The sequence below is a fragment of the Aedes aegypti genome, chromosome 2, assembly GCF_002204515.2.
Source record: "Aedes aegypti strain LVP_AGWG chromosome 2, AaegL5.0 Primary Assembly, whole genome shotgun sequence".
Taxonomy (NCBI): Eukaryota; Metazoa; Arthropoda; class Insecta; order Diptera; family Culicidae; genus Aedes; species Aedes aegypti.
In genome coordinates, this window is record NC_035108.1 from 325,024,018 (window position 1) to 325,039,201 (window position 15,184).

General features: G+C 39.8%; 1 protein-coding gene across 8 annotated transcripts in view; it reads right to left on the reverse strand.

Moving 5' to 3' along the window:
* The window catches only part of LOC5571955 (mediator of RNA polymerase II transcription subunit 13), a 107,429-nt gene extending 106,994 nt beyond the window's left edge, over nt 1-435 (reverse strand). For 7 of the 8 annotated variants that reach the window (XM_021845858.1, XM_021845863.1, XM_021845862.1 and 4 more), the window contains exon 1: nt 289-435. The gene's annotated coding sequence lies outside the window, so the exon portion shown is untranslated. Of the gene's footprint in view, nt 1-216; nt 235-288 lie in introns of those variants that run through there. The other variant, XM_021845856.1, reaches the window with a different exon arrangement.
* Nucleotides 436-15,184: the final 14,749 nt, after the last annotated feature.

Below are 15,184 nucleotides of genomic sequence, written 5' to 3' on the forward strand. Positions count from 1 at the left end.
GCTGCTCTGCTGACTGACTACTAGCTTCAGCTGGCCGCTGCTCCTCTGGATGGATGGAATCTCTCGTTTCCGCCGTTCCTTCCAAGCACCTTTCCACCAAAACTCCAAACCGCCCCTTGTCAAGTGAAGGGAAAAAGAAATCACCCCCGTTTTTTTTCTTTTCGTCAAAAGGGTCACCACCGAGCAAGAATCCCAATTTAGCACTTTTCCACTCACTTCCCGCCCGGAATTCCACTCTACCCCAATGCACGGCACTTCCACCCACACTTTACGCACTTTTTCAATTACCTGATACGCAAAATTGCAAGCGAAATCAAAGATTTCCAGCCAGGAAAATCGAACCAACTTCGAATCGAATCGCTAGGAAAAAATACAGTGACGATTGGGCCCGAAACGAGACGGCAGCATACGGCTTTCGCAATTGAGCGAGCGAGAGGCAACGAGATTTTGGGTCGACGTAGCGGAAGCAAAAATCAACGCCCAATGCCTACAAAATGGCGGCGACGGAGCGACGAGTTTTTTTTGCACTGACAGTGACAGAGCTGTCAGCGAGTGGGTCACGATCGTGGACGTCAGCTGATGGGATGCGTTAGCGTTTGTTTTGAGGCGTTTGCTCAGCTGCACGGAAACAAAATGGTTAGGGCAGTTGGGGCTTAGAGCAACCTTAACGGTGCGCGACTTAAACTAAATTACATGAGGGGACGGAACCTGGTGTAGTGGTTAGAACACTCGCCTCTCACGCCGAGGACCTGGGATCGAATCCCATCCCCGACATAGTCACTTATGACGTAAAAAGTTATAGTGACGACTTCCTTCGGAAGGGAAGTAAAGCCGTTGGTCCCGAGATGAACTAGCCCAGGGCTAAAAATCTCGTTAATAAAGTCAAACCAACCAACCAACTAAATTACATGACGCAGTATCATTACGCTGATCCGTACCGGGCGCTGCAGCCGGGGTAGCAAAATGACAGCGCTGCTTTCGGAAAGCATCGGGTGAGCAAATTTAATAGCTGCGCGATAGTTGCGCTGCTATTCGATTTGAATTCAAGCATACGGTGGAAGATCTGAGATTCTGGTGGGAGTTTTTGGAAATCTGATGCGCATGAAGTGGAAATTACAAAGTTTTTGGGATTCGGGTAAAACTTCAAGATTTTGATAAGAATACTAGGAATCTGATGCAATTATTGGAAATCCGATAGTAGTTTTTGAAATATTCGATTCCTTGTAAGATTATCGATTTCGGAGAATTTTTCGATTTTCTGATTCCACCCGGAATCCTTGTGATTCCACCCGGAATACTTGGGATTCCGCCCGAAATTCTTGGGATTCCTCCCGGAATACTTGGGATTCCGATTGTAATTATTGCTGTTGTGACGGAAATCCTTGCGAATTCTTGAGATTCCAAATGAAATCCTCGAGATTCCGACTGGAATTCTCGGGATTCCGACTGGAATTCTCGGGATTCTGACTGGAATCTTCGGGATTCCGACTGGAATCCTCGGAATTCCGACTGGAATCCTCGGGATTCCGACTGGAATCCTCGGGATTCCGACTGGAATCCTCGGAATTCCGACTGGAATTCTTGGGTTTCCGACTGGAATCCTTGGGATTCCAACTGGAATCCTTGGGATTCCAACTGGAATCCTTGGAATTCTAACTGGAATCCTCGGGATTCCGACTGGAATCCTCGGGATTGCGACTCGATATTGTGATGTCAAACGTTTTGGTTAAATTATTATTAATTATTATATTAGGGGTATTCACTAAACAGCGTAAACTGCTGCGTAAGTCATGCTAAATTGGTTATCTGAAATGTTTCAAGATATTGCGTAAACAACCAATGAAGCATTTCAGAATGTTGAAAATCAATCTTAGAATGCTATGGTAATATCAGTACGACAGTCAGAAGTCCAAACGAACATTTTCAATGTTTTGATATTGCAAATCATTACGGAAGAATGCTGATCACCAAATTATGCAATGAATAAAGGTCAGATACTAGGTGCTAGACAACTTTTATCGAAAACTGTGAATGTAGGCTATTCTTCATCTACATGGTCTCCATTTGCGTTAGTCTAGAGTTCAGTCAACATAGTTGAAGCGGGTACGTGATGTTCGGAATTGTCGGACACTAGCCATGTTAACGATGTTCTTGGAATATTCAGGTTTTTTACGCTTAGGATCATAAAAATGACCACTTCTACATGCTTCATCCAAAAAAATTGACAGAATAATATTTTTCGGGTGAAATAAGGCCAATGTTCGGGATTCGCAGCGTCCGGGAAACCCGAATCAGCACGGTACATGGAGCCTGGTAGCATGTGCGATAGGAATTTAATTTAGTTTTGTTTTTAGTTTCATCATGTCCCCCCCATAGAACATCATCCCTATACCATTAATCCCCCAAATTTAATTGTTCTGCACATTATTGAGCCGATATCATATGATGATTTTGTGATTTTGTAATAGAAAACACGCGCAAAATAAATCCTGAGTGACGACCAACAGCACACCGGCTTTCAGTGACTGCATTTACCTAGGTCAGATTCAAGCTAGAAATAAGTTGAACAAAGTTATTTCATGCTGCACATCAGTTCTAAACGATTGTCCACCGTCGGTAATGTGGAATAGATTAGCCGTGGAGCAAAATTATCAAATTTAGTATCAAATTTAGGAACCAACGAAAAAACAAAAACAATTTTGGTTTGGAACAACACATTTTGGATTGACTGGCTGACGTTTACAGTGGAACACTAGATTGAAAATTTATGATTTGACATAGCCTAGAATCAGAAGAGGAATATTTCATTTGAAATGTTTCATTGCTGCAGTTACACAGAATATCATTTTACGCGACTTTAAGTGAATACCCCTATCCCTATCGAGTTAGGGAGAGATGACTGTATAACCCGGGTTATAGAAAAGGCCTTTTCAATCTGGTCGTTTTTCTTTTTTAGGACACCAGTTGATCAAGTTTTTTGCCATTGGTTCTAGTTTTTGCTGCAAAAGTTATGGCGCAGTTCTCCTATGCAAACTGAGGCTTTAGTTACCCACATCACGAGTACGAGTTTACGTTTGTTTATAATATTTTATGTATTATTAGATATTTCTCAGGACGCACTCTGTTCAGTCTATGGTTGGCTTGGATTTCACCAAATAGTTATTTGTATTTACTGAAGGCGTTATCCGGAACACATTTCATGGGCAGGAACTGTCTGTACCATTATATTGCCTCCTCTTTCATCGGAACCAATGAGTGGGCTGACTTTCGTCAAATAAAGAACAAATTTGAATCATGCGTGATTCAGAACACCACATAACATAATTGGCATATGGCATGTCAGTAAGATTTTAAAAATTCAATCAGCCAATACAAAATGTTCTCTAAATTCTCTTAAAATTTAATTCCGGCGTTAATTTTATTAAACATTTCTGCTCCTGCTTTTCAAAAAGCTCCGCATAAGCATCAATTTGAAATATCGGAAAAATCACTCAGGGTCCACAGCTTCGCCATTAGATGACCGCAGTGATATGGTTAGTGCTTGTATTGTTATATTGTTTTAGTTTTTGTTTTGTTTTTCTTTTTTTTTTATTAGTATCATTCCAAACATTACATTCATTTCTTATATCTAGGTGTTCTGTGTTATTAGACAACACTATCATCCTAATTTGGTAAAACAAATTTAAGATTTAATTAACATTTGTTAACAACATATTACATTTCATTTGCCGTAGCAGTTCAGATTTTTTACAGGTGAGTTGATTTCACCTGCTTACAAGAGAAAAAAAACGCTTTGAATATACTTAACCTAACTTAACCTAAACATATAACGCATTAATCGTGGCAATAGAAGATTGTAACGATTTTTGCCTGAAATTATTTATTATTTTATTTGACATTTGTTCCAATGTTTCAACATTGGATATTCTATGTAACTCATTAGTACTATACCAGGAAGAAAGTCTCAGAATCATTTTCAAAATTTTATTTTGAATTCTCTGCAGAGCTTTCTGCCTGGTATCACAACAGCTAGTCCATATTGGTACAGCATACAACATGGCTGGCCTGAAAATTTGTTTGAATATCAAAAGCTTGTTCTTTAGACAAAGTTTTGATTTTCTATTAATAAGGGGATAGAGACATTTTACATATTTATTACATATGGCTTGAATGCCCTCAATGTGATTTTTGAAAGTTTAATTCTTATCTAGCATGAGCCCTAGATACTCATCTGACCAATTTATTGGAACCCCTCTCATCGTGACAACATGTCTACTTGAAGGTTTCAAATAAAGAGCTTTTGGTTTATGTGGGAATATTATTAGTTGAGTTTTGGAAGCATTAGGAGAAATCTTCCATTTTTGCAAGTATGAAGAAAAAATATTCAAAATTTTTTGCAATCGACTACAGATGACACGCAGGCTTCATCCTTTGGCGGAAAGGCCTGTGTCATCCGCAAACAAAGATTTATGACATCCCTGAGGTAACTCAGGTAAGTCAGATGTGAAAATATTGTATAATATTGGTCCCAAAATGCTGCCTTGAGGAACACCAGCTCTTACAGGAAGTCTTTAAGATCTGGAGTTCTGATAATTAACCTGAAGTGTACGATTTGACAGATAACTTTGAATTATTCTAACAATGTATGTTGGAAAATTAAAGTTTTTTAATTTTACAATCAAACCTTCATGCCAAACACTGTCGAATGCTTTTTCTATGTCTAGAAGAGCAAGACCAGTAGAATAGCCTTCAGATTTGTTGGAACGGATCAAATTTGTTACACGTAAGAGTTGATGAGTGGTCGAATGTCCATGGCGGAATCCGAACTGTTCATTGGCAAAAATTGAATTTTCATTGAGCCATCATTCTGTTCAAAATAACCTTTTCAAAAAGCTTACTGATGGAGAAAAGCAAACTGATTGGACGATAGCTAGAAGCTTCTGCAGGATTTTTGTCTGGTTTTAAAATTGGAACAACCTTAGCATTTTTCCATTTGTCAGGAAAATATGCTAATTGAAAACATTTGTTAAATATATCAACTAAAAATGATAAGCTACTTTCTGGAAGTTTCTTGATGAAGATGTAGAAAATTCCATCATCGCCAGGAGCTTTCATGTTTTTGAATTTTTTAATAATAGTTCTCACTTCTTCCAAATCAGTCTCCCAGGCATTTTCGAAAACGTTCTCTTGATTGAGAATATTATCGAACTCCTGAGTAACCTCATTTTCAATTGGACTGGTAAGTCCTAAATTAAAATTGTGCGCACTTTCAAACTGTAATTAGTTAGTAATAATTTGTTTTCCTCTTTCAATGCCGGTATTGGCTTCTGAGGGTTTTTCAAGATTTTAGATAATTTCCAAAAGGGCTTAGAGCCAGGGTCCAATTGAGAAATTTTATTTTCAAAATTTTTGTTTCTTAATTGAGCAAAACGTTTCTTGATTTCTTTCTGCAAATCCTGCCATATAATTTTCATAGCAGGATCGCGAGTACGTTGAAATTGCCTTCTCCTCACGTTTTTAAGACGGATCAAGAGTTTAAGATCATCGTCTATAATCACGGATTCAAATTTTACTTCACATTTTGGAATTGCAATGCTCCGGGCTTCAACAATGGAATTTGTTAAAGTTTCAAGAGCATTGTCAATATCAAGTTTAGTTTCTAAAGAAATGTTAACATCAAGATTAGAGTCAACATACGTTTTATATATATATTCCAGTCGGCTCGTAAATAATTGAAAGTGGAGCTGATAGGATTGAGAATCGCTTCTTGGGATATTTGAAATGTAACAGGGACATGATCAGAATCAAAATCAGCATGAGTAATCAGTTGGCTACAAAGATGACTAGAGTCGGTTAAGACCAAATCAATCGTAGATGGATTTCTAGAAGAGGAAAAACATGTGGGGCTATCAGGGTATTTAATTGAGAAATATCCTGAAGAGCACTCATCAAATAAAATTCTGCCGTTGGAATTACTTTGAGAATTATTCCATGACCGATGTTTAGCATTAAAGTCACCAAGGACAAAAAAAAAAATGTGACTTATTGCGAGTCAATTTACGCAAGTCAGTTTGGAGCAAATTAACTTGCTGTCCAGAGCATTGAAAAGGCAAATAGGCAGCTATGAAAGGATATTTACCAAACTGTGTTTCAACAGAAACACCTAAAGTTTCAAAAACTTTAGTTCCAAATGACAAAAACAGTTGATGTTTTATACGCCTATGAATGATGATTGCAACTCCCCCACATGCCCCATCAAGTCGATCATTACGATAAACAAAAAAGTTAGGATCACTTTTGAGTTTAGATCCAGGTTTTAAATACGTTTCGGTAATAACTGCTATATGCACGTTATTAGCTGTAAGAAAATTAAACAGCTCGTCCTCTTTACCATTCAGAGAACGAGCATTCCAATTTAAAATATTTAAATTATTATTTGGATCCATTAGAAAAACGTAATCCAATAACAATTTGATTTGTAAATTTTACACCTACTTGGACTGCTTCAGTCATAGTGGTGGCTTTGAACATTGCATCAATCTTTAGATTCAATTGTTCAGTTAGAAAATTAAAATCAGAGGCAGACATGTCATGTGATTTCCCATTAGAATTTCCGGTAGACGAAGATGCGGAGTTACCTGTGGCGGTAGGGTTTTTTTTCCATTTGATTTGAAACAAGTAGAATGGGTACCCATGGATCGAACAGGGGAGGAGTTCGAATTTCCTGCTACGATATCGGCCAAGGATTTACCGTGGGTAGATACATTCGAAATTGAAAGATTCGAACGGCTACCCGACGGATTAAAATTAGTTTGTGAATGAGCATGATTATCATCTTCCTGATGGGTATGATTCATGATCAAGCGATCGTTAATTGAAAAATGAGCATTGTTCGATACTCTACCAGGCAAATTCCGGAAACGACCGTTATCGTAACGGATATTATCTTTCATCTGCCTGGCACGAGCCTCAATGACCCTTTTGCGTGAAGGGCAATTCCAAAAATTGGACTTATGGTTAGCCCCGCAATTACAGCATATGAACTTGGTGGTATCTTCCTTCACTGGACAGACGTCTTTGGCGTGAGAAGAACCTCCGCAAATCATGCATTTAGCATCCATGCGACAATTTTTTGTACCATGACCCCACTTTTGGCACCGACGGCACTGAGTGGGGTTCTGGTAATTTCCTCCAGGTTTCTGGAAATGTTCCCATGGACATCAAACAAAAGTTTTGCTTTTTCTAAAGCTTTAATATTATTTAGTTCTTTTTTGTTAAAGTGAACTAAATAAAATTCTTGAGAAAGCCCTTTCCGAACAATGCCCGATTGGGTTCTCTTTTTCATAATGATTACTTGAACTGGTGAAAATCCAAGTAAATCATTTATTCCATTTTTGATCTCTTCAGGTGACTTATAGTCACTTGAGAGACCTTTCAAGACAACTTTGAACAAACGTTCAGTTTTGTCGTCATAAGTAAAAAATTTGTGCTTCTTCTCTTCAAGATGTTTGTCTCCTTTCTTTGCGATTTGGAAGGAAACCTTGATTCCCCTAATGGAGTTCAAGATCTCCTGCCTAAATCCCGCAAATTCGGAACAACTGACCACGATAGGCGGCACTCTTTGCTTCCTCACTTGAATCAAAGAGCCTGGGCTAGAGGCTGCTTCGATTTGGTGTTCGGAAAATTTGTCTAGAGTATCGAACTGATTGCTCATTTTAATACAATTATTCATTTCACCCTTGGAAGAAAGTTCGCATTCCGAAGAAACGTCCTTTCTTCCATTCTTGCCACGTTTAGTGACAGTTTTAAATCCCACTTTTTTGGAAGGAAGTTGTGAATTCAGAGATTCACCCTTCCTTTTATTTTTTGTTGCAACCATGTTTAGTGAATAAGAAGACGTGACCTTCGAGAGGTTTTTTCCCAAGACGGTGTCCAAGAAGGATTACCACCGCTAGCTTTCGCCAACGGGTGCAACGTAAAATCGAAGGCACGGGTCCAAACAAGGATCGTAAGGGGATCAATAGTAGAAAAAATAGTACTGAAAAGTACTGTTTTAGTAGCACTGAAAAGTACTGTTTTGAATTTTAGCACTGAAAAGTACTGTTTTTGTAGTTTTTAAGAAAACTTCCAAGAGCAGAGAGAATTCGTGTACGCACAGCACGAAGGTACGATGCGCACTGAATATATTGTTTTTGTAATGATGAGTTCTGTATGGCGTTTTAAATTTCACAGGCATGGAAAAGTTTCTTGGTCCTCGAATTCCTAACTGAAATGAAATGAAATAATCAATCAAAGTATTTTTAACAAAAAAAAAAAAAACAATTCAAACCAAAACGTGGGTGTTATCCAGCATTTTACGCTAGCTATAAATCAACAAGGGGTAATTCAATTTTGACATTTCATGCCTGCAGATTTTATAGTTGAGTCTAAGCAGGCAATGATTTAATTTTGTTGATTGAACTGTCAATAATTTTCACTTGATGTGTGTTTGCAGCAACAATATCTTCGTGTTCAACTTTATGTTTTTATCTGGGAGGGAGGCACCGATACTACACACGAAATTGGATACAATTGTTTTCCAAATTGCAAAATAACTCCAGTTTGCCAACGACAATCAAGGCAGGCTAAGTGAAAATCGCTAGTTTTCAATTGTTGTGTACCTTCGATCTTTCTGGACAAACATTGAAAAAGGGCCACAGTTTTCTATGCGTTTAATTTTCAGTTTTAATGATAAAGCTAAGTATGCTGTTCCGCTCAAGAAATGGTCAAGAAATTTCCTACAGTGTGCTCCATTTGAATTGACATTTCATTTGAACTGCGTACTGCGATCAAAGAAAAATGCTTTTCTTGAGCATTTCTTGCAAGAAATTTCCCACGCATCGAGATAGGCGTTTACTTTTCTGTTGAAGTGCATACTTCGCTTAACAGTAAAAAAAAGCCTCGTTCCAATCGTTACATTCAGAGATTTTCAAAAATTCAAAAGTTTTCAAAAATTCAAAAATTTTTAAAATATTAATTCCCAAGGTCCATGGCAATCAGTCGTACGCTATATTCTCACGACCTTAGTCTATTCTACTGACGACCAAAACCCACAAGGCACAAATTTCGCTCATTTGTGATAGGTTTTGTTAAGAAACTTCACTTTGAGTCAAATATTATTTCTATTCCTACAAACCTCCTGCACGAAGCTACGAATAACGAATAATCTGTTCTTTATCCCTATTTACATTAGCAGTCACGACTTCTAGTCAAAGACAAATTTAATCGGGTTTCTGAGTAATTAATAAAAATGTCGGCATTCAATATTAATGAAGCATAACAATGCACTTCATTGACTATTGGCGACTCAATGAATCTTGCTGCACGTTTATAGTTTCTGCAACAAATTGATAACTCCGTTTGTCAAATTAATTTCTAGTAGTCCTATTTAATGCCCCTGAAATAAATAATATATATATAAAAATATGTAAAGATAATGTGTAGAATATTAAATTTATTGAAAACACTTTTTGGTTTTGGTGTCGGTAACGTTCGTAAACATTAAAAATTTGCTCCACCACTAAGGTTGCTACACGGAGAAATATTTTTACCTAATTTTTTAGTTTACTTTACCCAAAATTAAGTATATCGATTATAGTTTCAACCCAAAATCTCTCGGTTTTCTCTTTCTCCCACACGAATGTTGTCAAAAATAGAGAGAGCTGCATCTACCCAATGGGGGTACTTGGGCCCAATAAGCCAAATTTGGGTAAATGCAACTTTTCTTATGTTTGGGTCGAAAGAACTCAATTTTGCGTTAAATCAACCCAAAATTGAGTATATTTTTCTAATGGAACTAAAGCCAAACTACCTAGTGGGGACCTTGGAAATTTAGCCAAAATTGAGTTATTGGGCTCAACTACGGAATTGCGTTGAAACAACCCAAAATTGAGTTGAATTCCGTCTCCGTGTACGATTCAACTATAAAAAATTATACTGTTTGCAGTAAATGTCAGAAAGGGGTGATCCAAAATTACGAGCGAAGTGAAAATTTGTGACAGTTCAATCAACAACCTAAAATTTCAGCCTACCACGATCGAGCTATAAAATCTGGGGACAAGAATTGTCAAAATCGAATCATCCCTCGTTGTTTTATAGCTAGCGTAAAAAGCTGGTATCGTTGGAAATGAGCCTTTGTACGTGCCATAAATTCTTTTGTTCTTTTGACTTTGAAACCTGATTTGCTGCTGACAAGTAATTTCTCGTCCTATCTAGATGCATGGAAAATTTCTGCAAGGAATCGATCACGAATGCGCTTTTTCAGATCGCAGTACGCAGTTGAAAAGAAATGTCAGTTCAAATGGGAGTAGCTGTAGAAAATTTCTGCAAGGAATCGGTGAAAAATTTCTTTAGCGATTCCTTTTCAGTAGCAAATTAGGCTTTACTGTACACCGTGTGTTGGGACTTTCTCGCTCTCTCTCACGGGCAACTTAAAAACAGGGCGCACAGTAAAAGTCAAACGTTTTATAGCATGCATTGGCTCATACAGAAATTGCAAGGTTCTTATATTGCGGCGCTCATTTTAAATCCACATCCAGCGGCGGCGGTAACGCGCAGAAGATATGCGCGCAATTCAATCGCAACGTCAAAATTCAAGTAGGCTTGGATTTTTTCGTTCTTCAAGGACGCATGTGTTTCAAATTTACTAAATCTGAAACATTTGGTGATTTTCATTATCACTGCGACGGTATATCGACATTTTCAGACAATCTTGCAGAGCACAATACAATATTTGTATTGAAATCTACCATTTTTGTAAGAAAACCGTGCAACGATATTATACCATCTTTGTATTAGATCTTGTATTGGATGCATGCATTACGAAACGTTTGAATACAAAAATCTTGTTTTAAATCACCAAAACTCGATAATAGTATAACATATACGAACTGGAGAATTATCTAACAAAATTTATTTCAAGTTTATTGGAATCCATCCAGAAATTTACAATTGCTATTGGCCTCAATTATGTCTAGGAAATCGAGAACATTTCTCACTTTAAAATATGCTTTACCGAACCGGCTTTGTATGGTAATCGCGGACTTCACCACTAAGGTTACCAGGAAGGCACCCAGTCCGCTAAACAACAACCTAAACAACGTCTAAGAAGTTTCATTTGTTTTTCTAGATGACTCGAAAGAGCTCAAATACAACATAACTTTGAACAAGATTTCATTCGATATGCACAATGACATTTCGATTCTTGTAATAACAGCCAATAATAACTTATAATAATATATATTATTAGAGTGGTTCAAAAAATCGTTTTTGCTCCATACCACTCATTCGATTCAAGATCAAATTCTGAGTGTCCTCCCAAAATTTGAGCTCATTTGGATGAAAACTGCGACTGCACAAGCCCTTTAATGTTTATATGGGAATTACTATGAGAAAAGCAACCAATTCGTTCAATCGGTCATAGTATTTGCCGATGTGCTCTTGGAGATTTGAACTACGTTAATACTGTGAGATACATTTATCAGCTATAACTTTGCCGAAGACCGTTTTCAAATCGGACGCCTCAGTAATTAGTTATTGATTTATATCCAGTTACAAATTCTTCAGCAGTGCTCATTTAACTTCTGAACAGGCAACATTGCTGCACCTGGCGCGAAAGGTAGCACGCACAAATCATGGCTAGGGTGCAGAACCACTTGGGCACTTTCATGATTCACTTTGGCATGGGGGGTTTTTCTTGGCCGAATTGTTTGAAACTTTGCAATAAGAAGCGGTTCAGTACAACGCATATTGTGGCCAAATATGAACTCTGTAGCTTTCAAAAAACCCCACTGCCGAAGTGAATCAAAAGTGCCAAGAATTGGGTCCGGCTCCCTACTATGTTTCACTGCATATATGATGCCTGCAGAGCAGCCCAATAATTATAGCCAAAGTTTTACAACTCATTCAAAAATCAATAACTAATTACTGGGGCGTCCGATGTAAAAACAGTCTTCGGCAAAGTTGTAGCTGATTATTATATCTCACAGTATCAAGGTAGTTCTAATCTCCAGGAGCACATGGACAAACACTATGACCGATTAAATGAATTGGTTGCTTTTCCCATAATAATTCCCATATAAACTTTAAAGGGCTTGTGCAGTCTCAGTTTTCATCCAAATGAACTCAAATTTTGGGAGAACACTCAGAATTTGATCTAGAATCGAATTAGCGATGTGGAGCAAAAACGATTTTATGAATAACTCTAATATATTATATTATAAAAAAGACAATCTACACCGTCTTCAGCCAAACGCTGCACAGACTGAACAATCACAAACATTAGGCAACGGACAACACGGAACACCCAGTGGTCCAGTGATGAATTTTTCGTTTGACGAAAAGTTTCCACCGACTGGAGCGGGAATCGAACCCACGCTTCGTGGTACAATACGCCTAAACGGCTGACGCCGCTAACCGCCAGGCCACGAAGCACACAAAAAAGTAAAATTTTACAAAACATTCGCAATAGTTTATTTTATTACGAAAAGTAAAAATATGTTGATTAGAGTGATGCAAATCTCGAAATTTTTGCTCTCCTATTTTTAAACGATTTAAATTATGGTAAAAAGCATCCTCCCAAAATTTGAAATGATTTGGAAGAAATTTGACTGTGTACACGCCATTTGAAATTTATATGGAGATTACTATGGAAAACGCCAACCTTTTGTATTCAGCCCTCTATCTCTTCGTCACTAAGTTTTATGGAAAAGTGAACACACTCTTCTCATGTGAAATTCTTCCAGCTACAACTTTGCCGAAGATCAAATTTTGATAGAGGACTGCACACAAAAGGTTTGGCTTTTCCATAGTAATTTCCATTATTTATTTATTTATTTAGTTGGTATTACATCAATTAATTTGATAAAACCTCGTTAACGATGTTACGCCAATTTACTCGGTCCATGGCTGTGTCTCTCCAACTTCGATTTTGGCCCACGTTCTCCAGATCTTGTTGCACCTGATCAAGCCACCTCGCTCGCTGTGCCCCTCGCCTTCTTGTGCCAACCGGATTCGACGCAAACACCATCTTTGCAGGACTGTTGTCCGGTAGTCTTGCAACATGCCCTGCCCAGCGCACCCTTCCGGCTTTCGCAACCTTCTGGATACTGGGTTCGCCGAAGAGCCTAGCGAGCTCGTGGTTCATTCTCCGCCGCCACACACCGTTCTCCTGCACTCCTAAGATCGTCATAAGCACCCTTCGTTCGAACACTCCAAGTGCTTACAGGTATTTTTCCAGCATGGTCCATGCTTCATGTCCATAGAGGACCACCGGTCTTATAAGCGTTTTGTACATGGTACATTTGGTGCGAGGGTGAATTTTCTTCGACCGCAGCTTCTTCTGGAGCCCATAGTAGGCGCGACTTCCACTGATGATGCGTCTCCGTATTTCACGACTAACGTTGTTATCAGCCGTGAACAAGGATCCGAGGTAGACGAACTCATCAACCACCTCAAAAATATCCCCGTCTATCGTAACACTGCTTCCCAGGCGGGCTCTGTCGCGCTCGGTTCCGCCTATCAGCATGTACTTTGTTTTCGACGCATTCACCATCAGGCCGACTTTTGTCGCTTCACGTTTCAGGCGGGTGTACAGGTCTGCAACCGTTCCAAATGTTCTGCCGACAATATCCATATCATCCGCGAAGCAAACAAATTGGCTGGATCTTGTGAAAATCGTACCTCGGTTATTGACCCCGGTTCTCCGCATGACACCTTCTAGCGCGATGTTGAACAGCAGGCACGAAAGTCCATCACCCTGTCGAAGTCCCCGCCGAGACTCGAACGAACTGGAGTGTTCGCCCGAGATCTTCACGCAGTTTTGCACACCGTCCATCGTTGCTCTTATTAGTCTTGTGAGCTTCAGGCGGGTGTACAGGTCTGCAACCGTTCCAAATGTTCTGCCGACAATATCCATATCATCCGCGAAGCAAACAAATTGGCTGGATCTTGTGAAAATCGTACCTCGGTTATTGACCCCGGTTCTCCGCATGACACCTTCTAGCGCGATGTTGAACAGCAGGCACGAAAGTCCATCACCCTGTCGAAGTCCCCGCCGAGACTCGAACGAACTGGAGTGTTCGCCCGAGATCTTCACGCAGTTTTGCACACCGTCCATCGTTGCTCTTATTAGTCTTGTGAGCTTCCCGGGAAAGCTGTACTCGTCCATGATTTTCCATAGCTCTTCGCGGTCGATGCTATCATAAGCCGCTTTGAAATCGATGAACAGGTGATGCGTTGGGACTTGGTATTCACGGCATTTCTGGAGGATTTGCCGTACAGTGAAGATTTGGTCCGTTGTCGAGCGGCCGTTGATGGCACCAGCTTGATAACTTCCCACAAACTCATTTGTTATTGGTGATAGACGACGGAAGATAATCTGGGATAGCACTTTGTAGGCGGCATTCAGGATAGTGATCGCACGATAGTTTTCACATTCCAGTTTGTCGCCCTTCTTGTAGATGGGGCATATGACCCCTTGCTTCCACTCCTCCGGCAGCTGTTCCGTTTCCCAGATTCTGACAATCAGCCGGTGCAGCCAGGCGGCCAACCTCTCCGGGCCCATTTTGATGAGTTCAGCTCCAATACCATCTTTACCAGCGGACTTATTATTCTTGAGCTGGCTGATGGCATCCTTAACTTCCCTCAATGTGGGGGCAGGTTGGTTTCCTTCATCCGCCGTGCTGACGTAGCCACTTCCTCCGCTGTCGTGATCCTCGGCGCCTGTGTTCTCCGTGCCATTCAGGTGTTCATCGTAGTGCTGCCTCCACCTTTCAATCACCTCACGTCCGTCCGTCAAGATGCTTCCGTCCTTATCCCTACACATTTCGGCTCGCGGCACGAAGCCTTTTCGGGATGCGTTAAGCTTCTCGTAGAACTTTCGCGTTTCTTGTGAACGATGCAGCTGTTCCAATTCTTCACATTCCGCTTCTTCCAGGCGGCGCTTTTTGTCCCGGAATAGGCGGGTTTGCTGCTTTCGTTTTCTTTTATATCGCTCCACATTTTGTCGTGTTCCTTGCTGCAGCATTGCAGCCCGCGCTGCATCCTTCTCCTCCAAAACCTGCCTGCATTCATCGTCGAACCAATCGTCACATGTCCTCCTTTCCACGTACCCGACGATGCTCTCGGCTGCGTTGTTGATGGCTGC